The following is a 23994-nucleotide window of genomic DNA, read 5'->3' as shown; positions in this document are numbered from 1 at the left end:
TTAATCTAATTCAAAGCATTAATTAAATACCGAGTTATTACAATGAAATCGTTGAATTGTTTGTGTTTTATTTATCTCAGCGATGCGAGCGAATAATATCAAGTTATTAGAATGAAATGTTTGAATTGTTTATTTTTCGGACTCTGTCTTTTCGTAGTCGATTGTCCCAAATCTCCATAATAAGTCAATGCTTTGATTTCACGCACGAAGATACTTCAAATGAGTCTATGAGCTGACAATGATTTGTATTTTTATGAGAAAACGTTTAATCTAATTCAAAGCATTAATTAAATACCGAGTTATTACAATGAAATGTTTGAATTGTTTATGTTTTATTTATCTCAGCGATGTGAGTGAGCAACATCTGTTTTTATGTCAACTACGTTTCAAAATTACGCCCCTTAAGGGGGTGGAACCCTTGATCTCAGGATTAAAAGTCCCACGCTCTACCGACTGAGCTAATCGGGCTGCTCAGGATCCTGTCTTTTCGTACTCGATTGTCCCAAACCTCCATAATAAGTCAATGCTTTGATTTCACCCACGAAGATACTTCAAATGAGTTTATGAGCTGACAATGATTTGTATTTTTATGAGAAAACGTTTAATCTAATTCAAAGCATTAATTAAATACCGAGTTATTACAATGAAATGTTTGAATTGTTTATGTTTTATTTATCTCTGCGATGTAAGCAAACAATATCTATTTTCATGTGAACAACGTTTCAAAATTACGCCCGCTAAGGGGGTTGAACCCTTGACCTTAGGATTAAAAGTCCCACGCTCTACCGACTGAGCTAACCGGGCTGTTCAGGATCACGTATTTTCGAACTTGATTGTCCCAAACCTCCATAATAAGTCAATGCTTTGATTTCACGCACGAAGATACTTCAAATGAGTCTATGAGCTGTCAATGATTTGTATTTTTATGAGAAAACGTTTCATCTAATTCAAAGCATTAATTAAATATCAAGTTATTACAATGAAATGTTTGAATTGTTTATGTTTTATTTATCTCAGCGATGTGAGAGAGCAACATCTGTTTTTATGTCAACTACGATTCAGAATTACGCCCGCTTAGGGGGTTGAACCCTTGACCTTAGGATGAAAAGTCCAACGCTCTACCGACTGAGCTAACCGGGCTGCTCAGGATCCTGTCGTTTCGTACTCGATTGTCCCAAACCTCCATAATAAGTCAATGCTTTGATTTCATGCACGAAGATACTTCAAATGAGTCTATGAGTTGACAATGATTTGTGTTTTTATGAGAAAACGTTTAATCTAATTCAAAGCATTAATTAAATACCGAGTTATTACAATGAAATGTTTGAATTGTTTATGTTTTATTTATCTCAGCGATGTAAGCAAACAATATCTATTTTCATGTGAACAACGTTTCAAAATTACGCCCGCCAAAGGGGTTGAACCCTTGACCTTAGGATTAAAAGTCCCACGCTCTACCGACTGAGCTAACCGGGCTGTTCAGGATCACGTATTTTCGAACTCGATTGTCCCAAACCTCCATAATAAGTCAATGCTTTGATTTCATGCACGAAGATACTTCAAATGAGTCTATGAGCTGACAATGATTTGTATTTTTATGATTAAACGTTTAATCTAATTCAAAGCATTAATTAAATACCGAGTTATTACAATGAAATGTTTGAATTGTTTATGTTTTATTTATCTCAGCGATGTGAGAGAGCAACATCTGTTTTTATGTCAACTACGTTTCAAAATTACGCCCGCTAAGGGGGTTGAACCCTTGACCTTAGGATTAAAAGTCCCACGCTCTACCGACTGAGCTAACCGGGCTGCTCAGGATCCTGTCTTTTCGTACTCGATTGTCCCAAACCTCCATAATAAGTCAATGCTTTGATTTCATGCACGAAGATACTTCAAATGAGTCTATGAGTTGACAATGATTTGTGTTTTTATGAGAAAACGTTTAATCTAATTCAAAGCATTAATTAAATACCGAGTTATTACAATGAAATGTTTGAATTGTTTATGTTTTATTTATCTCAGCGATGTAAGCAAACAATATCTATTTTCATGTGAACAACGTTTCAAAATTACGCCCGCCAAAGGGGTTGAACCCTTGACCTTAGGATTAAAAGTCCCACGCTCTACCGACTGAGCTAACCGGGCTGTTCAGGATCACGTATTTTCGAACTTGATTGTCCCAAACCTCCATAATAAGTCAATGATTTGATTTCACGCACGAAGATACTTCAAATGAGTCTATGAGCTGTCAATGATTTGTATTTTTATGAGAAAACGTTTAATCTAATTCAAAGCATTAATTAAATACCGAGTTATTACAATGAAATCGTTGAATTGTTTGTGTTTTATTTATCTCAGCGATGCGAGCGAATAATATCAAGTTATTAGAATGAAATGTTTGAATTGTTTATTTTTCGGACTCTGTCTTTTCGTAGTCGATTGTCCCAAATCTCCATAATAAGTCAATGCTTTGATTTCACGCACGAAGATACTTCAAATGTGTCTATGAGCTGTCAATGATTTGTATTTTTATGAGAAAACGTTTAATCTAATTCAAAGCATTAATTAAATATCAAGTTATTACAATGAAATGTTTGAATTGTTTATGTTTTATTTATCTCAGCGATGTGAGAGAGCAACATCTGTTTTTATGTCAACTACGTTTCAAAATTACGCCCGCTAAGGGGGTTGAACCATTGACCTTAGGATTAAAAGTCCAACGCTCTACCGACTGAGCTAACCGGGCTGCTCAGGATCCTGTCGTTTCGTACTCGATTGTCCCAAACCTCCATAATAAGTCAATGCTTTGATTTCATGCACGAAGATACTTCAAATGAGTCTATGAGTTGACAATGATTTGTGTTTTTATGAGAAAACGTTTAATCTAATTCAAAGCATTAATTAAATACCGAGTTATTACAATGAAATGTTTGAATTGTTTATGTTTTATTTATCTCAGCGATGTAAGCAAACAATATCTATTTTCATGTGAACAACGTTTCAAAATTACGACCGCCAAAGGGGTTGAACCCTTGACCTTAGGATTAAAAGTCCCACGCTCTACCGACTGAGCTAACCGCGCTGTTCAGGATCACGTATTTTCGAACTCGATTGTCCCAAACCTCCATAATAAGTCAATGCTTTGATTTCACGCACGAAGATACTTCAAATGAGTCTATGAGCTGTCAATGATTTGTATTTTTATGAGAAAACGTTTAATCTAATTCAAAGCATTAATTAAATACCGAGTTATTACAATGAAATGTTTGAATTGTTTATGTTTTATTTATCTCAGCGATGTAAGCAAACAATATCTATTTTCATGTGAACAACGTTTCAAAATTACGCCCGCTAAGGGGGTTGAACCCTTGACCTTAGGATTAAAAGTCCCACACTCTACCGACTGAGCTAAGCGGGCTGTTCAGTATCACGTATTTTCGAACTCGATTGTCCCAAACCTCCATAATAAGTCAATGCTTTGATTTCACGCACGAAGATACTTCAAATGAGTCTATGAGCTGTCAATGATTTGTATTTTTATGAGAAAACGTTTAATCTAATTCAAAGCATTAATTAAATACCGAGTTATTACAATGAATATGTTTGAATTGTTTATGTTTTATTTATCTCAGCGATGTGAGAGAGCAACATCTGTTTTTATGTCAACTACGTTTCAAAATTACGCCCGCTAAGGGGGTTGAACCCTTGACCTTAGGATTAAAAGTCCCACGCTCTACCGACTGAGCTAACCGGGCTGCTCAGGATCCTGTCTTTTCGTACTCGATTGTCCCAAACCTCCATAATAAGTGAATGCTTTGATTTCACGCACGAAGATACTTCAAATGAGTCTATGAGCTGACAATGATTTGTAATTTTATGAGAAAACGTTTAATCTAATTCAAAGCATTAATTAAATACCGAGTTATTACAATGAAATCGTTGAATTGTTTGTGTTTTATTTATCTCAGCGATGCGAGCGAATAATATCAAGTTATTAGAATGAAATGTTTGAATTGTTTATTTTTCGGACTCTGTCTTTTCGTAGTCGATTGTCCCAAATCTCCATAATAAGTCAATGCTTTGATTTCACGCACGAAGATACTTCAAATGAGTCTATGAGCTGACAATGATTTGTATTGTTATGAGAAAACGTTTAATCTAATTCAAAGCATTAATTAAATACCGAGTTATTACAATGAAATGTTTGAATTGTTTATGTTTTATTTATCTCAGCGATGTGAGAGAGCAACATCTGTTTTTATTTCAACTACGTTTCAAAATTACGCCCGCTAAGGGGGTGGAACCCTTGATCTCAGGATTAAAAGTCCCACGCTCTACCGACTGAGCTAACCGGGCTGCTCAGGATCCTGTCTTTTCGTACTCGATTGTCCCAAACCTCCATAATAAGTCAATGCTTTGATTTCACGCACGAAGATACTTCAAATGAGTCTATGAGCTGATAATGATTTGTATTTTTATGAGAAAACGTTTAATCTAATTCAAAGCATTAATTAAATACCGAGTTATTACAATGAAATGTTTGAATTGTTTATGTTTTATTTATCTCAGCGATGTAAGCAAACAATATCTATTTTCATGTGATCAACGTTTCAAAATTACGCCCGCTAAAGGGGTTGAACCCTTGACCTTAGGATTAAAAGTCCCACGCTCTACCGACTGAGCTAACCGGGCTGCTCAGGATCCTGTCTTTTCGTACTCGATTGTCCCAAACCTCCATATTAAGTCAATGCTTTGATTTCACCCACGAAGATACTTCAAATGAGTTTATGATCTGACAATGATTTGTATTTTTATGAGAAAACGTTTAATCTAATTCAAAGCATTAATTAAATACCGAGTTATTACAATGAAATGTTTGAATTGTTTATGTTTTATTTATCTCTGTGATGTAAGCAAACAATATCTATTTTCATGTGAACAACGTTTCAAAATTACGCCCGCTAAGGGGGTTGAACCCTTGACCTTAGGATTAAAAGTCCAACGCTCTACCGACTGAGCTAACCGGGCTGTTCAGGATCATGTATTTTCGAACATGATTGTCCCAAACCTCCATAATAAGTCAATGCTTTGATTTCACGCACGAAGATACTTCAAATGAGTCTATGAGGTGACAATGATTTGTATTTTTATGAGAAAACGTTTAATCTAATTCAAAGCATTAATTAAATACCGAGTTATTACAATGAAATGTTTGAATTGTTTATGTTTTATTTATCTCAGCGATGTAAGCAAACAATATCTATTTTCATGTGAACAACGTTTCAAAATTACGCCCGCTAAGGGTGTTGAACCCTTGACCTTAGGATTAAAAGTCCGAGTTATTACAATGAAATCGTTGAATTGTTTGTGTTTTATTTATCTCAGCGATGCGAGCGAATAATATCAAGTTATTAGAATGAAATGTTTGAATTGTTTATTTTTCGGACTCTGTCTTTTCGTAGTCGATTGTCCCAAATCTCCATAATAAGTCAATGCTTTGATTTCACGCACGAAGATACTTCAAATGAGTCTATGAGCTGACAATGATTTGTATTTTTATGAGAAAACGTTTAATCTAATTCAAAGCATTAATTAAATACCGAGTTATTACAAGGAAATGTTTGAATTGTTTATGTTTTATTTATCTCAGCGATGTGAGAGAGCAACATCTGTTTTTATGTCAACTACGTTGCAAGATCACGCCCGCTAAGGCGGTTGAACCCTTGACCTTAGGATTGAAAGTCCCACGCTCTACCGACTGAGCTAACCGGGCTGCTCAGGATCCTGTCTTTTCGTACTCGATTGTCCCAAACCTCCATAATAAGTCAATGCTTTGATTTCACCCACGAAGATACTTCAAATGAGTTTATGAGCTGACAATGATTTGTATTTTTATGAGAAAACGTTTAATCTAATTCAAAGCATTAATTAAATACCGAGTTATTACAATGAAATGTTTGAATTGTTTATGTTTTATTTATCTCAGCGATGTAAGCAAACAATATCTATTTTCATGTGAACAACGTTTCAAAATTACGCCCGCTAAGGGGGTTGAACCCTTGACCTTAGGCTTAAAAGTCCGAGTTATTACAATGAAATCGTTGAATTGTTTGTGTTTTATTTATCTCAGCGATACGAGCGAATAATATCAAGTTATTAGAATGAAATGTTTGAATTGTTTATTTTTCGGACTCTGTCTTTTCGTAGTCGATTGTCCCAAATCTCCATAATAAGTCAATGCTTTGATTTCACGCACGAAGATACTTCAAATGAGTCTATGAGCTGACAATGATTTGTATTTTTATGAGAAAACGTTTAATCTAATTCAAAGCATTAATTAAATACCGAGTTAATACAATGAAATGTTTGAATTGTTTATGTTTTATTTATCTCAGCGATGTGAGAGAGCAACATCTGTTTTTATGTCAACTACGTTTCAAAATTACGCACGCTAAGGGGGTTGAACCCTTGACCTTAGGATTAAAAGTCCCACGCTCTACCGACTGAGCTAACCGGGCTGCTCAGGATCCTGTATTTTCGTACTCGATTGTCCCAAACCTTCATAATAAGTCAATGCTTTGATTTCATGCACGAAGATACTTCAAATGAGTCTATGAGTTGACAATGATTTGTATTTTTATGAGAAAACGTTTAATCTAATTCAAAGCATTAATTAAATACCGAGTTATTACAATGCAATCATTGAATTGTTTGTGTTTTATTTATCTCAGCGATGCGAGCGAATAATATCAAGTTATTACAATGAAATGTTTGAATTGTTTATGTTTTATTTATCTCAGCGATGTAAGCAAGCAATATCTATTTCCATGTGAACAACGTTTCAAAATTACGCCCGCTAAGGGGGTTGAAACCTTGACCTCAGGATTAAAAGTCCCACGCTCTACCGACTGAGCTAACCGGGCTGTTCAGGATCACGTATTTTCGAACTCGATTGTCCCAAACCTCCATAATAAGTCAATGCTTTGATTTCACGCACGAAGATACTTCAAATGAGTCTATGAGGTGACAATGATTTGTATTTTTATGAGAAAACGTTTAATCTAATTCAAAGCATTAATTAAATACCGAGTTATTACAATGAAATGTTTGAATTGTTTATGTTTTATTTATCTCAGCGTTGTGAGAGAGCAACATCTGTTTTTATGTCAACTACGTTTCAAAATTACGCCCGCTAAGGGGGTTGGAACCCTTGACCTTAGGATTAAAAGTCCCACGCTCTACCGACTGAGCTAACCGGGCTGCTCAGGATCCTGTCTTTTCGTACTCGATTGTCCCAAACCTCCATAATAAGTCAATGCTTTGATTTCACGCACGAAGATACTTCAAATGAGTCTATGAGATGTCAATGATTTGTATTTTTATAAGAAAACGTTTAATCTAATTCAAAGCATTAATTAAATACCGAGTTATTACAATGAAATGCTTGAATTGTTTATGTTTTATTTATCTCTGTGATGTAAGCAAACAATATCTATTTTCATGTGAACAACGTTTCAAAATTACGCCCGCTAAGGGGGTTGAACCCTTGACCTTAGGATTAAAAGTCCAACGCTCTACCGACTGAGCTAACCGGGCTGTTCAGGATCATGTATTTTCGAACATGATTGTCCCAAACCTCCATAATAAGTCAATGCTTTGATTTCACGCACGAAGATACTTCAAATGAGTCTATGAGGTGACAATGATTTGTATTTTTATGAGAAAACGTTTAATCTAATTCAAAGCATTAATTAAATACCGAGTTATTACAATGAAATGTTTGAATTGTTTATGTTTTATTTATCTCAGCGATGTAAGCAAACAATATCTATTTTCATGTGAACAACGTTTCAAAATTACGCCCGCTAAGGGGGTTGAACCCTTGACCTTAGGATTAAAAGTCCGAGTTATTACAATGAAATCGTTGAATTGTTTGTGTTTTATTTATCTCAGCGATGCGAGCGAATAATATCAAGTTATTAGAATGAAATGTTTGAATTGTTTATTTTTCGGACTCTGTCTTTTCGTAGTCGATTGTCCCAAATCTCCATAATAAGTCAATGCTTTGATTTCACGCACGAAGATACTTCAAATGAGTCTATGAGCTGACAATGATTTGTATTTTTATGAGAAAACGTTTAATCTAATTCAAAGCATTAATTAAATACCGAGTTATTACAAGGAAATGTTTGAATTGTTTATGTTTTATTTATCTCAGCGATGTGAGAGAGCAACATCTGTTTTTATGTCAACTACGTTGCAAGATCACGCCCGCTAAGGCGGTTGAACCCTTGACCTTAGGATTAAAAGTCCCACGCTCTACCGACTGAGCTAACCGGGCTGCTCAGGATCCTGTCTTTTCGTACTCGATTGTCCCAAACCTCCATAATAAGTCAATGCTTTGATTTCACCCACGAAGATACTTCAAATGAGTTTATGAGCTGACAATGATTTGTATTTTTATGAGAAAACGTTTAATCTAATTCAAAGCATTAATTAAATACCGAGTTATTACAATGAAATGTTTGAATTGTTTATGTTTTATTTATCTCAGCGATGTAAGCAAACAATATCTATTTTCATGTGAACAACGTTTCAAAATTACGCCCGCTAAGGGGGTTGAACCCTTGACCTTAGGCTTAAAAGTCCGAGTTATTACAATGAAATCGTTGAATTGTTTGTGTTTTATTTATCTCAGCGATACGAGCGAATAATATCAAGTTATTAGAATGAAATGTTTGAATTGTTTATTTTTCGGACTCTGTCTTTTCGTAGTCGATTGTCCCAAATCTCCATAATAAGTCAATGCTTTGATTTCACGCACGAAGATACTTCAAATGAGTCTATGAGCTGACAATGATTTGTATTTTTATGAGAAAACGTTTAATCTAATTCAAAGCATTAATTAAATACCGAGTTAATACAATGAAATGTTTGAATTGTTTATGTTTTATTTATCTCAGCGATGTGAGAGAGCAACATCTGTTTTTATGTCAACTACGTTTCAAAATTACGCACGCTAAGGGGGTTGAACCCTTGACCTTAGGATTAAAAGTCCCACGCTCTACCGACTGAGCTAACCGGGCTGCTCAGGATCCTGTATTTTCGTACTCGATTGTCCCAAACCTTCATAATAAGTCAATGCTTTGATTTCATGCACGAAGATACTTCAAATGAGTCTATGAGTTGACAATGATTTGTATTTTTATGAGAAAACGTTTAATCTAATTCAAAGCATTAATTAAATACCGAGTTATTACAATGCAATCATTGAATTGTTTGTGTTTTATTTATCTCAGCGATGCGAGCGAATAATATCAAGTTATTACAATGAAATGTTTGAATTGTTTATGTTTTATTTATCTCAGCGATGTAAGCAAGCAATATCTATTTCCATGTGAACAACGTTTCAAAATTACGCCCGCTAAGGGGGTTGAAACCTTGACCTCAGGATTAAAAGTCCCACGCTCTACCGACTGAGCTAACCGGGCTGTTCAGGATCACGTATTTTCGAACTCGATTGTCCCAAACCTCCATAATAAGTCAATGCTTTGATTTCACGCACGAAGATACTTCAAATGAGTCTATGAGGTGACAATGATTTGTATTTTTATGAGAAAACGTTTAATCTAATTCAAAGCATTAATTAAATACCGAGTTATTACAATGAAATGTTTGAATTGTTTATGTTTTATTTATCTCAGCGTTGTGAGAGAGCAACATCTGTTTTTATGTCAACTACGTTTCAAAATTACGCCCGCTAAGGGGGTTGGAACCCTTGACCTTAGAATTAAAAGTCCCACGCTCTACCGACTGAGCTAACCGGGCTGCTCAGGATCCTGTCTTTTCGTACTCGATTGTCCCAAACCTCCATAATAAGTCAATGCTTTGATTTCACGCACGAAGATACTTCAAATGAGTCTATGAGATGTCAATGATTTGTATTTTTATAAGAAAACGTTTAATCTAATTCAAAGCATTAATTAAATACCGAGTTATTACAATGAAATGCTTGAATTGTTTATGTTTTATTTATCTCAGCGATGTGAGAGAGCAACATCTGTTTTTATGTCAACTACGTTTCAAAATTACGCCCGCTAAGGGGGTTGAACCCTTGACCTTAGGATTAAAAGTCCCACGCTCTACCGACTGAGCTAACCGTGCTGCTCAGGATCCTGTCTTTTCGTACTCGATTGTCCCAAACCTCCATAATAAGTCAATGCTTTGATTTCATGCACGAATATACTTCAAATGAGTCTATGAGCTGTCAATGATTTGTATTTTTATGAGAAAACGTTTAATCTAATTCAAAGCATTAATTAAATACCGAGTTATTACAATGAAATGTTTGAATTGTTTATGTTTTATTTATCTCAGCTATGTGTGAGAGCAACATCTGTTTTTATGTCAACTACGTTTCAAAATTATGCCCGCTAAAGGGGTTGAAGCCTTGACTTTAGGATTAAAAGACCCACGCTCTACCGACTGAGCTAACCGGGCTGCTCAAGATCGTGTCTTTTCGTACTCGATTGTCCCAAACCTCCATAATAAGTCAATGCTTTGATTTCACGCACGAAGATACTTCAAATGAGTCTATGAGGTGACAATGATTTGTATTTTTATGAGAAAAAGTTTAATCTAATTCAAAGCATTAATTACATACCGAGTTATTACAATGAAATGTTTGAATTGTTTATGTTTTATTTATCTCAGCGATGTAAGCAAACAATATCTATTTTCATGTGAACAACGTTTCAAAATTACGCCCCCTTGACCTTAGGATTAAAAGACCCACGCTCTACCGACTGAGCTAACCGGGCTGCTCAGGATCCTGTCTTTTCGTACTCGATTGTCCCAAACCTCCATAATAAGTGGATGCTTTGATTTCATGCACGAAGATACTTCAAATGAGTCTATGAGCTGACAATGATTTGTATTTTTATGAGAAAACGTTTAATCTAATTCAAAGCATTAATTAAATACCGAGTTATTACAATGAAATGTTTGAATTGTTTATGTTTTATTTATCTCAGCGATGTGAGAGAGCAACATCTGTTTTTATGTCAACTACGTTTCAAAATTACGCCCGCTAAGAGGGTTGAACCCTTGACCTTAGGATTAAATGTCCCACGCTCTACCGACTGAGCTAACCGGGCTGTTCAGGATCATGTATTTTCGAACTCGATTGTCCCAAACCTCCATAATAAGTCAATGCTTTGATTTCACGACGAAGATACTTCAAAGGAGTCTATGACCTGTCAATGATTTGTATTTTGATGAGAAAACGTTTAATCTAATTCAAAGCATTAATTAAATACCGAGTTATTACAATGAAATGTTTGAATTGTTTATGTTTTATTTATCTCAGCGATGTAAGCAAACAATATCTATTTTCATGTGATCAACGTTTCAAAATTACGCCCGCTAAAGGGGTTGAACCCTTGACCTTAGGATTAAAAGTCCCACGCTCTACCGACTGAGCTAACCGGGCTGCTCAGGATCCTTTCTTTTCGTACTCGATTGTCCCAAACCTCCATATTAAGTCAATGCTTTGATTTCACCCACGAAGATACTTCAAATGAGTTTATGATCTGACAATGATTTGTATTTTTATGAGAAAACGTTTAATCTAATTCAAAGCATTAATTAAATACCGAGTTATTACAATGAAATGTTTGAATTGTTTATGTTTTATTTATCTCTGTGATGTAAGCAAACAATATCTATTTTCATGTGAACAACGTTTCAAAATTACGCCCGCTAAGGGGGTTGAACCCTTGACCTTAGGATTAAAAGTCCCACGCTCTACCGACTGAGCTAACCGGGCTGTTCAGGATCATGTATTTTCGAACATGATTGTCCCAAACCTCCATAATAAGTCAATGCTTTGATTTCACGCACGAAGATACTTCAAATGAGTTTATGAGGTGACAATGATTTGTATTTTTATGAGAAAACGTTTAATCTAATTCAAAGCATTAATTAAATACCGAGTTATTACAATGAAATGTTTGAATTGTTTATGTTTTATTTATCTCAGCGATGTAAGCAAACAATATCTATTTTCATGTGAACAACGTTTCAAAATTACGCCCGCTAAGGGGGTTGAACCCTTGACCTTAGGATTAAAAGTCCGAGTTATTACAATGAAATCGTTGAATTGTTTGTGTTTTATTTATCTCAGCGATGCGAGCGAATAATATCAAGTTATTAGAATGAAATGTTTGAATTGTTTATTTTTCGGACTCTGTCTTTTCGTAGTCGATTGTCCCAAATCTCCATAATAAGTCAATGCTTTGATTTCACGCACGAAGATACTTCAAATGAGTCTATGAGCTGACAATGATTTGTATTTTTATGAGAAAACGTTTAATCTAATTCAAAGCATTAATTAAATACCGAGTTATTACAATGAAATGTTTGAATTGTTTATGTTTTATTTATCTCAGCGATGTGAGAGAGCAACATCTGTTTTTATGTCAACTACGTTGCAAGATCACGCCCGCTAAGGCGGTTGAACCCTTGACCTTAGGATTAAAAGTCCCAAGCTCTACCGACTGAGCTAACCGGGCTGCTCAGGATCCTGTCTTTTCGTACTCGATTGTCCCAAACCTCCATAATAAGTCAATGCTTTGATTTCACCCACGAAGATACTTCAAATGAGTTTATGAGCTGACAATGATTTGTATTTTTATGAGAAAACGTTTAATCTAATTCAAAGCATTAATTAAATACCGAGTTATTACAATGAAATGTTTGAATTGTTTATGTTTTATTTATCTCAGCGATGTAAGCAAACAATATCTATTTTCATGTGAACAACGTTTCAAAATTACGCCCGCTAAGGGGGTTGAACCCTTGACCTTAGGATTAAAAGTCCGAGTTATTACAATCAAATCGTTGAATTGTTTGTGTTTTATTTATCTCAGCGATACGAGCGAATAATATCAAGTTATTAGAATGAAATGTTTGAATTGTTTATTTTTCGGACTCTGTCTTTTCGTAGTCGATTGTCCCAAATCTCCATAATAAGTCAATGCTTTGATTTCACGCACGAAGATACTTCAAATGAGTCTATGAGCTGACAATGATTTGTATTTTTATGAGAAAACGTTTAATCTAATTCAAAGCATTAATTAAATACCGAGTTAATACAATGAAATGTTTGAATTATTTATGTTTTATTTATCTCAGCGATGTGAGAGAGCAACATCTGTTTTTATGTCAACTACGTTTCAAAATTACGCACGCTAAGGGGGTTGAACCCTTGACCTTAGGATTAAAAGTCCCACGCTCTACCGACTGAGCTAACCGGGCTGCTCAGGATCCTGTATTTTCGTACTCGATTGTCCCAAACCTTCATCATAAGTCAATGCTTTGATTTCATGCACGAAGATACTTCAAATGAGTCTATGAGTTGACAATGATTTGTATTTTTATGAGAAAACGTTTAATCTAATTCAAAGCATTAATTAAATACCGAGTTATTACAATGCAATCATTGAATTGTTTGTGTTTTATTTATCTCAGCGATGCGAGCGAATAATATCAAGTTATTAGAATGAAATGTTTGAATTGTTTATTTTTCGGACTCTGTCTTTTCGTAGTCGATTGTCCCAAATCTCCATAATAAGTCAATGCTTTGATTTCACGCACGAAAATACTTCAAATGAGTCTATGAGCTGACAATGATTTGTATTTTTATGAGAAAACGTTTAATCTAATTCAAAGCATTAATTAAATACCGAGTTATTACAATGAAATGTTTGAATTGTTTATGTTTTATTTATCTCAGCGATGTGAGAGAGCAACATCTGTTTTTATGTCAACTACGTTTCAAAATTACGCCCGCTAAGGGGGTGGAACCCTTGATCTCAGGATTAAAAGTCCCACGCTCTACCAACTGAGCTAACCGGGCTGCTCAGGATTCTGTCTTTTCGTACTCGATTGTCCCAAACCTCCATAATAAGTCAATGCTTTGATTTCACGCACGAAGATACTTCAAATGAGTCTATGAGGTGACAATGATTTGTATTTTTATGAGAAAACGTTTAATCTAATTCAAAGCATTAATTAAATACCGAGTTATTACAATGAAATGTTTGAATTGTTTATGTTTTATTTATCTCAGCGTTGTGAGAGAGCAACATCTGTTTTTATGTCAACTACGTTTCAAAATTACGCCCGCTAAGGGGGTTGGAACCCTTGACCTTAGGATTAAAAGTCCCACGCTCTACCGACTGAGCTAACCGGGCTGCTCAGGATCCTGTCTTTTCGTACTCGATTGTCCCAAACCTCCATAATAAGTCAATGCTTTGATTTCACGCACGAAGATACTTCAAATGAGTCTATGAGATGTCAATGATTTGTATTTTTATAAGAAAACGTTTAATCTAATTCAAAGCATTAATTAAATACCGAGTTATTACAATGAAATGCTTGAATTGTTTATGTTTTATTTATCTCAGCGATGTTAGAGAGCAACATCTGTTTTTATGTCAAGTACGTTTCAAAATTACGCCCGCTAAGGGGGTTGAACCCTTGACCTTAGGATTAAAAGTCCCACGCTCTACCGACTGAGCTAACCGGGCTGCTCAGGAACCTGTATTTTCGTACTCGATTGTCCCAAACCTTCATCATAAGTCAATGCTTTGATTTCATGCACGAAGATACTTCAAATGAGTCTATGAGTTGACAATGATTTGTATTTTTATGAGAAAACGTTTAATCTAATTCAAAGCATTAATTAAATACCGAGTTATTACAATGCAATCATTGAATTGTTTGTGTTTTATTTATCTCAGCGATGCGAGCGAATAATATCAAGTTGTTAGAATGAAATGTTTGAATTGTTTATTTTTCGGACTCTGTCTTTTCGTAGTCGATTGTCCCAAATCTCCATAATAAGTCAATGCTTTGATTTCACGCACGAAAATACTTCAAATGAGTCTATGAGCTGACAATGATTTGTATTTTTATGAGAAAACGTTTAATCTAATTCAAAGCATTAATTAAATACCGAGTTATTACAATGAAATGTTTGAATTGTTTATGTTTTATTTATCTCAGCGATGTGAGAGAGCAACATCTGTTTTTATGTCAACTACGTTTCAAAATTACGCCCGCTAAGGGGGTGGAACCCTTGATCTCAGGATTAAAAGTCCCACGCTCTACCAACTGAGCTAACCGGGCTGCTCAGGATTCTGTCTTTTCGTACTCGATTGTCCCAAACCTCCATAATAAGTCAATGCTTTGATTTCACGCACGAAGATACTTCAAATGAGTCTATGAGGTGACAATGATTTGTATTTTTATGAGAAAACGTTTAATCTAATTCAAAGCATTAATTAAATACCGAGTTATTACAATGAAATGTTTGAATTGTTTATGTTTTATTTATCTCAGCGTTGTGAGAGAGCAACATCTGTTTTTATGTCAACTACGTTTCAAAATTACGCCCGCTAAGGGGGTTGGAACCCTTGACCTTAGGATTAAAAGTCCCACGCTCTACTGACTGAGCTAACCGGGCTGCTCAGGATCCTGTCTTTTCGTACTCGATTGTCCCAAACCTCCATAATAAGTCAATGCTTTGATTTCACGCACGAAGATACTTCAAATGAGTCTATGAGATGTAAATGATTTGCATTTTTATAAGAAAACGTTTAATCTAATTCAAAGCATTAATTAAATACCGAGTTATTACAATGAAATGCTTGAATTGTTTATGTTTTATTTATCTCAGCGATGTTAGAGAGCAACATCTGTTTTTATGTCAAGTACGTTTCAAAATTACGCCCGCTAAGGGGGTTGAACCCTTGACCTTAGGATTAAAAGTACCACGCTCTACCGACTGAGCTAACCGTGCTGCTCAGGATCCTGTCTTTTCGTAATCGATTGTCCCAAACCTCCATAATAAGTCAATGCTTTGATTTCACGCACGAAGATACTTCAAAGGAGTTTATGAGCTGACAATGATTTGTATTTTCATGAGAAAACGTTTAATCTAATTCAAAGCATTAATTAAATACCGAGTTATTACAATGAAATGTTTGAATTGTTTATGTTTTATTTATCTCAGCGATGTAAGCAAACAATATCTATTTTCATGTGAACAACGTTTCAAAATTACGCCCGCTAAGAGGGTTGAACCCTTGACCTTAGGATTAAAAGTCCCACGCTCTACCGACTGAGCTAACCGGGCTGTTCAGGATCATGTATTTTCGAACTCGATTGTCCCAAACCTCCATAATAAGTCAATGCTTTGATTTCAAGCACGAAGATACTTCAAATGAGTCTATGAGGTGACAATGATTTGTATATTTATGAGAAAACGTTTAATCTAATTCAAAGCATTAATTAAATACCGAGTTATTACAATGAAATGTTTGAATTGTTTATGTTTTATTTATCTCAGAGTTGTGAGAGAGCAACATCTGTTTTTATGTCAACTACGTTTCAAAATTACGCCCGCTAAGGGGGTTGGAACCCTTGACCTTAGGATTAAAAGTCCCACGCTCTACCGACTGAGCTAACCGGGCTGTTCAGGATCACGTATTTTCGAACTCGATTGTCCCAAACCTCCATAATAAGTCAATGCGTTGATTTCACGCACGAAGATACTTCAAATGAGTCTATGAGCTGTCAATGATTTGTATTTTTATGAGAAAACGTTTAATCTAATTCAAAGCATTAATTAAATACCGAGTTATTACAATGAAATGTTTGAATTGTTTATGTTTTATTTATCTCAGCTATGTGAGAGAGCAACATCTGTTTTTATGTCAACTACGTTTCAAAATTATGCCCGCTAAGGGGGTTGAACCCTTGACCTTAGAATTAAAAGTCCCACGCTCTATCGACTGAGCTAACCGGGCTGCTCAAGATCGTGTCTTTTCGTACTCGATTGTCCCAAACCTCCATAATAAGTCAATGCTTTGATTTCACGCACGAAGATACTTCAAATGAGTCTATGAGGTGACAATGATTTGTATTTTTATGAGAAAAAGTTTAATCTAATTCAAAGCATTAATTAAATACCGAGTTATTACAATGAAATGTTTGAATTGTTTATGTTTTATTTATCTCAGCGATGTAAGCAAACAATATCTATTTTCATGTGAACAACGTTTCAAAATTACGCCCCCTTGAGCTTAGGATTAAAAGACCCACGCTCTACCGACTGAGCTAACCGGGCTGCTCAGGATCCTGTCTTTTCGTACTCGATTGTCCCAAACCTCCATAATAAGTGGATGCTTTGATTTCATGCACGAAGATACTTCAAATGAGTCTATGAGCTGACAATGATTTGTATTTTTATGAGAAAACGTTTAATCTAATTCAAAGCATTAATTAAATACCGAGTTATTACAATGAAATGTTTGAATTGTTTATGTTTTATTTATCTCAGCGATGTGAGAGAGCAACATCTGTTTTTATGTCAACTACGTTTCAAAATTACGCCCGCTAAGAGGGTTGAACCTTTGACCTTAGGATTAAATGTCCCACGCTCTACCGACTGAGCTATCCGGGCTGTTCAGGATCATGTATTTTCGAACTCGATTGTCCCAAACCTCCATAATAAGTCAATGCTTTGATTTCACGACGAAGATACTTCAAATGAGTCTATGACCTGTCAATGATTTGTATTTTGATGAGAAAACGTTTAATCTAATTCAAAGCATTAATTAAATACCGAGTTATTACAATGAAATGTTTGAATTGTTTATGTTTTATTTATCTCAGCGATGTGAGAGAGCAACATCTGTTTTTATGACAACTACGTTTCAAAATTACGCCCGCTAAGGGGGTTGAACCCTTGACCTTAGAATTAAAAGTCCCACGCTCTACCGACTGAGCTAACCGGGCTGCTCAGGATCCTGTCTTTTCGTACTCGATTGTCCCAAACCTCCATAATAAGTCAATGCTTTGATTTCATGCACGAATATACTTCAAATGAGTCTTTGAGCTGTCAATGATTTGTATTTTTATGAGAAAATGTTTAATCTAATTCAAAGCATTAATTAAATACCGAGTTATTACAATGAAATGTTTGAATTGTTTATGTTTTATTTATCTCAGCGATGTGAGAGAGCAACATCTGTTTTTATGTCAACTACGTTTCAAAATTACGCCCGCTAAGGGGGTTGAACCCTTGACCTTAGGATTAAAAGTCCCACGCTCTACCGACTGAGCTAACCGGGCTGCTCAGAATCCTGTCTTTTCGTATTCGATTGTCCTAAACCTCCATAATAAGTCAATGCTTTGATTTCACGCACGAATATTCTTCAAATGAGTCTATGAGCTGACAATGATTTGTATTTTTATGAGAATACGTTTAATCTAATTCAAAGCATTAATTAAATACCGAGTTATTACAATGAAATGTTTGAATTGTTTATGTTTTATTTATCTCAGCGATGTAAGCAAACAATATCTATTTTCATGTGAACAACGTTTCAAAATTACGCCCGCTAAGGGGGTTGAACCCTTGACCTTAGGATTAAAAGTCCCACGCTCTACCGACTGAGCTAACCGGACTGCTCAGAATCCTGTCTTTTCGTACTCGATTGTCCCAAACCTCCATAATAAGTCAATGCTTTGATTTCACGCACGAAGATACTTCAAATGAGTCTATGAGCTGACAATGATTTGTATTTTTATGAGAAAACATTTAATCTAATTCAAAGCATTAATTAAATACCGAGTTATTACAATGAAATGTTTGAATTGTTTATGTTTTATTTATCTCAGCGATGTGAGAGAGCAACATCTGTTTTTATGTCAACTACGTTTCAAAATTACGCCCGCTAAGGGGGTTGAACCCTTGACCTTAGAATTAAAAGTCCCACGCTCTACCGACTGAGCTAACCGAGCTGCTCAGGATCCTGTCTTTTCGTACTCGATTGTCCCAAACCTCCATAATAAGTCAATGCTTTGATTTCATGCACGAATATAGTTCAAATGAGTCTATGAGCTGTCAATGATTTGTATTTTTATGAGAAAACGTTTAATCTAATTCAAAGCATTAATTAAATACCGAGTTATTACAATGAAATGTTTGAATTGTTTATGTTTTATTTATCTCAGCGATGTGAGAGAGCAACATCTGTTTTTATGTCAACTACGTTTCAAAATTACGCCCGCTAAGGGGGTTGAACCCTTGACCTTAGGATTAAAAGTCCCACGCTCTACCGACTGAGCTAACCGGGCTGCTCAGAATCCTGTCTTTTCGTACTCGATTGTCCTAAACCTCCATAATAAGTCAATGCTTTGATTTCACGCACGAATATTCTTCAAATGAGTCTATGAGCTGACAATGATTTGTATTTTTATGAGAATACGTTTAATCTAATTCAAAGCATTAATTAAATACCGAGTTATTACAATGAAATGTTTGAATTGTTTATGTTTTATTTATCTCAGCGATGTAAGCAAACAATATCTATTTTCATGTGAACAACGTTTCAAAATTACGCCCGCTAAGGGGGTTGAACCCTTGACCTTAGGATTAAAAGTCCCACGCTCTACCGACTGAGCTAACCGGACTGCTCAGAATCCTGTCTTTTCGTACTCGATTGTCCCAAACCTCCATAATAAGTCAATGCTTTGATTTCACGCACGAAGATACTTCAAATGAGTCTATGAGCTGACAATGATTTGTATTTTTATGAGAAAACATTTAATCTAATTCAAAGCATTAATTAAATACCGAGTTATTACAATGAAATGTTTGAATTGTTTATGTTTTATTTATCTCAGCGATGTGAGAGAGCAACATCTGTTTTTATGTCAACTACGTTTCAAAATTACGCCCGCTAAGGGGGTTGAACCCTTGACCTTAGAATTAAAAGTCCCACGCTCTACCGACTGAGCTAACCGGGCTGCTCAGGATCCTGTCTTTTCGTACTCGATTGTCCCAAACCTCCATAATAAGTCAATGCTTTGATTTCATGCACGAATATAGTTCAAATGAGTCTATGAGCTGTCAATGATTTGTATTTTTATGAGAAAACGTTTAATCTAATTCAAAGCATTAATTAAATACCGAGTTATTACAATGAAATGTTTGAATTGTTTATGTTTTATTTATCTCAGCTATGTGTGAGAGCAACATCTGTTTTTATGTCAACTACGTTTCAAAATTATGCCCGCTAAGGGGGTTGAACCCTTGACCTTAGGATTAAAAGACCCACGCTCTACCGACTGAGCTAACCGGGCTGCTCAAGATCGTGTCTTTTCGTACTCGATTGTCCCAAACCTCCATAATAAGTCAATGCTTTGATTTCACGCACGAAGATACTTCAAATGAGTCTATGAGGTGACAATGATTTGTATTTTTATGAGAAAAAGTTTAATCTAATTCAAAGCATTAATTACATACCGAGTTATTACAATGAAATGTTTGAATTGTTTATGTTTTATTTATCTCAGCGATGTAAGCAAACAATATCTATTTTCATGTGAACAACGTTTCAAAATTACGCCCCCTTGACCTTAGGATTAAAAGACCCACGCTCTACCGACTGAGCTAACCGGGCTGCTCAGGATCCTGTCTTTTCGTACTCGATTGTCCCAAACCTCCATAATAAGTGGATGCTTTGATTTCATGCACGAAGATACTTCAAATGAGTCTATGAGCTGACAATGATTTGTATTTTTATGAGAAAACGTTTAATCTAATTCAAAGCATTAATTAAATACCGAGTTATTACAATGAAATGTTTGAATTGTTTATGTTTTATTTATCTCAGCGATGTGAGAGAGCAACATCTGTTTTTATGTCAACTACGTTTCAAAATTACGCCCGCTAAGAGGGTTGAACCCTTGACCTTAGGATTAAATGTCCCACGCTCTACCGACTGAGCTAACCGGGCTGTTCAGGATCATGTATTTTCGAACTCGATTGTCCCAAACCTCCATAATAAGTCAATGCTTTGATTTCACGACGAAGATACTTCAAATGAGTCTATGACCTGTCAATGATTTGTATTTTGATGAGAAAACGTTTAATCTAATTCAAAGCATTAATTAAATACCGAGTTATTACAATGAAATGTTTGAATTGTTTATGTTTTATTTATCTCAGCGATGTGAGAGAGCAACATCTGTTTTTATGACAACTACGTTTCAAAATTACTCCCGCTAAGGGGGTTGAACCCTTGACCTTAGGATTAAAAGTCCCACGCTCTACCGACTGAGCTAACCGGGCTGCTCAGCATCCTGTCTTTTCGTACTCGATTGTCCCAAACCTCCATAATAAGTCAATGCTTTGATTTCATGCACGAATATACTTCAAATGAGTCTATGAGCTGTCAATGATTTGTATTTTTATGAGAAAACGTTTAATCTAATTCAAAGCATTAATTAAATACCGAGTTATTACAATGAAATGTTTGAATTGTTTATGTTTTATTTATGTCAGCGATGTGAGAGAGCAACATCTGTTTTTATGTCAACTAAGTTTCAAAATTACGCCCTCTAAGGGGGTTGAACCCTTGACCTTAGGATTAAAAGTCCCACGCTCTACCGACTGAGCTAACCGGGCTGCTCAGAATCCTGTATTTTCGAACTCGATTGTCCCAAACCTCCATAATAAGTCAATGCTTTGATTTCACGACGAAGATACTTCAAATGAGTCTATGACCTGTCAATGATTTGTATTTTGATGAGAAAACGTTTAATCTAATTCAAAGCATTAATTAAATACCGAGTTATTACAATGAAATGTTTGAATTGTTTATGTTTTATTTATCTCAGCGATGTAAGCAAACAATATCTATTATCACGTGATCAACGTTTCAAAATTACGCCCGCTAAAGGGGTTGAACCCTTGACCTTAGGATTAAAAGTCCCACGCTCTACCGACTGAGCTAACCGGGCTGCTCAGGATCCTGTCTTTTCGTACTCGATTGTTCCAAACCTCCATAATAAGTCAATGCTTTGATTTCACGCACGAAGATACTTCAAATGAGTCTATGAGCTGACAATGATTTGTATTTTTATGAGAAAACGTTTAATCTAATTCAAAGCATTAATTAAATACCGAGTTATTACAATGAAATCGTTGAATTGTTTATGTTTTATTTATCTCAGCGATGTAAGCAAACAATATCTATTTTCATGTGAACAACGTTTCAAAATTACGCCCGCTAAGGGGGTTGAACCCTTAACCTAAGGATTAAATGTCCCACGCTCTACCGACTGAGCTAACCGGGCTGTTCAGGATCACGTATTTTAGTACTCGATTGTCCCAAACCTCCATAATAAGTCAATGCTTTGATTTCATGCACGAAGATACTTCAAATGAGTCTATGAGCTGTCAATGATTTGTATTTTTATGAGAAAACGTTTAATCTAATTCAAAGCATTAATTAAATACCGAGTTATTACAATGAAATGTTTGAATTGTTTATGTTTTATTTATCTCAGCGATGTGAGAGAGCAACATCTGTTTTTATGTCAACTACGTTTCAAAATTACGCCCGCTAAGGGGGTTGAACCCTTGACCTTAGGATTAAAAGTCCCACGCTCTACCGACTGAGCTAACCGGGCTGCTCAGAATCCTGTCTTTTCGTACTCGATTGTCCTAAACCTCCATAATAAGTCAATGCTTTGATTTCACGCACGAAGATACTTCAAATGAGTCTATGAGCTGACAATGATTTGTATTTTTATGAGAAAACGTTTAATCTAATTCAATGCATTAATTAAATACCGAGTTATTACAATGAAATGTTTGAATTGTTTATGTTTTATTTATCTCAGCGATGTAAGCAAACAATATCTATTTTCATGTGAACAACGTTTCAAAATTACGCCCGCTAAGGGGGTTGAACCCTTGACCTTAGGATTAAAAGTCCCACGCTCTACCGACTGAGCTAACCGGGCTGCTCAGGATCCTGTCTTTTCGTACTCGATTGTCCCAAACCTCCATAATAAGTCAATGCTTTGATTTCACGCACGAAGTTACTTCAAATGAGTCTATGAGGTGACAATGATTTGTATTTTTATGAGAAAACGTTTAATCTAATTCAAAGCATTAATTAAATACCGAGTTATTACAATGAAATGTTTGAATTGTTTATGTTTTATTTATCTCAGCGATGTAAGCAAACAATATCTATTTTCATGTGAACAACGTTTCAAAATTACGCCCGCTAAGGGGGTTGAACCCTTGACCTAAGGATTAAAAGTCCCACGCTCTACCGAGTGAGCTAACCGGGCTGTTCAGAATCATGTATTTTCGAACTCGATTGTCCCAAACCTCCATAATAAGTCAATGCTTTGATTTCACGCACGAAGATACTTCAAATGAGTCTATGAGCTGTCAATGATTTGTATTTTTATGAGAAAACGTTTAATCTAATTCAAAGCATTAATTAAATACCGAGTTATTACAATGAAATGTTTGAATTGTTTATGTTTTATTTATCTCAGCGTTGTGAGAGAGCAACATCTGTTTTTATGTCAACTACGTTTCAAAATTACGCCCGCTAAGGGGGTTAGAACCCTTGACCTTAGGATTAAAAGTCCCACGCTCTACCGACTGAGCTAACCGGGCTGCTCAGGATCCTGTCTTTTCGAACTCGATTGTCCCAACCCTCCATAATAAGTCAATGCTTTGATTTCACGCACAAAGATACTTCAAATGAGTCTATGAGCTGTCAATGATTTGTATTTTTATGAGAAAACGTTTAATCTAATTCAAAGCATTAATTAAATACCGAGTTATTACAATGAAATGTTTATGTTTTATTTATCTCAGCGATGTGATGGAGCAACATCTGTTTTTATGTCAACTACGTTTCAAAATTACGCCCGCTAAGGGGGTTGAACCCTTGACCTTAGGATTAAAAGTCCCACGCTCTACCGACTGAGCTAACCGGGCTGCTCAGAATCCTGTCTTTTCGTACTCGATTGTCCCAAACCTCCATAATAAGTCAATGCTTTGATTTCACGCACGAAGATACTTCAAATGAGTCTATGAGGTGA

The 23994-nt window shown here is 35.6% G+C and overlaps 16 non-coding genes across 16 annotated transcripts; all 16 read right to left on the bottom strand.

The window, feature by feature from the left end:
* Window positions 1-731: 731 nt before the first annotated feature.
* On the bottom strand, window positions 732-804 carry TRNAK-UUU (transfer RNA lysine (anticodon UUU)). Its single transcript has one exon. It is a non-coding gene; the product is annotated as a tRNA-Lys (tRNA).
* Window positions 805-1739: 935 nt separating this feature from the next.
* Window positions 1740-1812, bottom strand: TRNAK-UUU (transfer RNA lysine (anticodon UUU)). Its single transcript has one exon. It is a non-coding gene; the product is annotated as a tRNA-Lys (tRNA).
* Window positions 1813-3348: 1536 nt separating this feature from the next.
* TRNAK-UUU (transfer RNA lysine (anticodon UUU)) lies at window positions 3349-3421 on the bottom strand. Its single transcript has one exon. It is a non-coding gene; the product is annotated as a tRNA-Lys (tRNA).
* Window positions 3422-3685: 264 nt separating this feature from the next.
* Window positions 3686-3758, bottom strand: TRNAK-UUU (transfer RNA lysine (anticodon UUU)). Its single transcript has one exon. It is a non-coding gene; the product is annotated as a tRNA-Lys (tRNA).
* A 1200-nt stretch (window positions 3759-4958) lies between these two features.
* TRNAK-UUU (transfer RNA lysine (anticodon UUU)) lies at window positions 4959-5031 on the bottom strand. The gene has a single exon. It is a non-coding gene; the product is annotated as a tRNA-Lys (tRNA).
* Window positions 5032-7526: 2495 nt separating this feature from the next.
* TRNAK-UUU (transfer RNA lysine (anticodon UUU)) lies at window positions 7527-7599 on the bottom strand. The gene has a single exon. It is a non-coding gene; the product is annotated as a tRNA-Lys (tRNA).
* Window positions 7600-11757: 4158 nt separating this feature from the next.
* Window positions 11758-11830, bottom strand: TRNAK-UUU (transfer RNA lysine (anticodon UUU)). The gene has a single exon. It is a non-coding gene; the product is annotated as a tRNA-Lys (tRNA).
* A 2691-nt stretch (window positions 11831-14521) lies between these two features.
* TRNAK-UUU (transfer RNA lysine (anticodon UUU)) lies at window positions 14522-14594 on the bottom strand. The gene has a single exon. It is a non-coding gene; the product is annotated as a tRNA-Lys (tRNA).
* A 3201-nt stretch (window positions 14595-17795) lies between these two features.
* TRNAK-UUU (transfer RNA lysine (anticodon UUU)) lies at window positions 17796-17868 on the bottom strand. Its single transcript has one exon. It is a non-coding gene; the product is annotated as a tRNA-Lys (tRNA).
* A 263-nt stretch (window positions 17869-18131) lies between these two features.
* TRNAK-UUU (transfer RNA lysine (anticodon UUU)) lies at window positions 18132-18204 on the bottom strand. Its single transcript has one exon. It is a non-coding gene; the product is annotated as a tRNA-Lys (tRNA).
* A 935-nt stretch (window positions 18205-19139) lies between these two features.
* On the bottom strand, window positions 19140-19212 carry TRNAK-UUU (transfer RNA lysine (anticodon UUU)). Its single transcript has one exon. It is a non-coding gene; the product is annotated as a tRNA-Lys (tRNA).
* Window positions 19213-19811: 599 nt separating this feature from the next.
* On the bottom strand, window positions 19812-19884 carry TRNAK-UUU (transfer RNA lysine (anticodon UUU)). The gene has a single exon. It is a non-coding gene; the product is annotated as a tRNA-Lys (tRNA).
* Window positions 19885-20147: 263 nt separating this feature from the next.
* Window positions 20148-20220, bottom strand: TRNAK-UUU (transfer RNA lysine (anticodon UUU)). Its single transcript has one exon. It is a non-coding gene; the product is annotated as a tRNA-Lys (tRNA).
* A 2261-nt stretch (window positions 20221-22481) lies between these two features.
* Window positions 22482-22554, bottom strand: TRNAK-UUU (transfer RNA lysine (anticodon UUU)). The gene has a single exon. It is a non-coding gene; the product is annotated as a tRNA-Lys (tRNA).
* A 263-nt stretch (window positions 22555-22817) lies between these two features.
* Window positions 22818-22890, bottom strand: TRNAK-UUU (transfer RNA lysine (anticodon UUU)). Its single transcript has one exon. It is a non-coding gene; the product is annotated as a tRNA-Lys (tRNA).
* A 927-nt stretch (window positions 22891-23817) lies between these two features.
* Window positions 23818-23890, bottom strand: TRNAK-UUU (transfer RNA lysine (anticodon UUU)). The gene has a single exon. It is a non-coding gene; the product is annotated as a tRNA-Lys (tRNA).
* Between the last annotated feature and the right edge of the window lie 104 nt (window positions 23891-23994).

The sequence above is a fragment of the Saccoglossus kowalevskii genome, chromosome 17, assembly GCF_978046115.1.
Source record: "Saccoglossus kowalevskii chromosome 17, keSacKowa6.1, whole genome shotgun sequence".
In the NCBI taxonomy this organism is placed as follows: domain Eukaryota; kingdom Metazoa; phylum Hemichordata; class Enteropneusta; family Harrimaniidae; genus Saccoglossus; species Saccoglossus kowalevskii.
The sequence above is the reverse complement of the archived record's forward strand: the minus strand, read 5'-3'. Positions and strand labels throughout refer to the sequence as shown.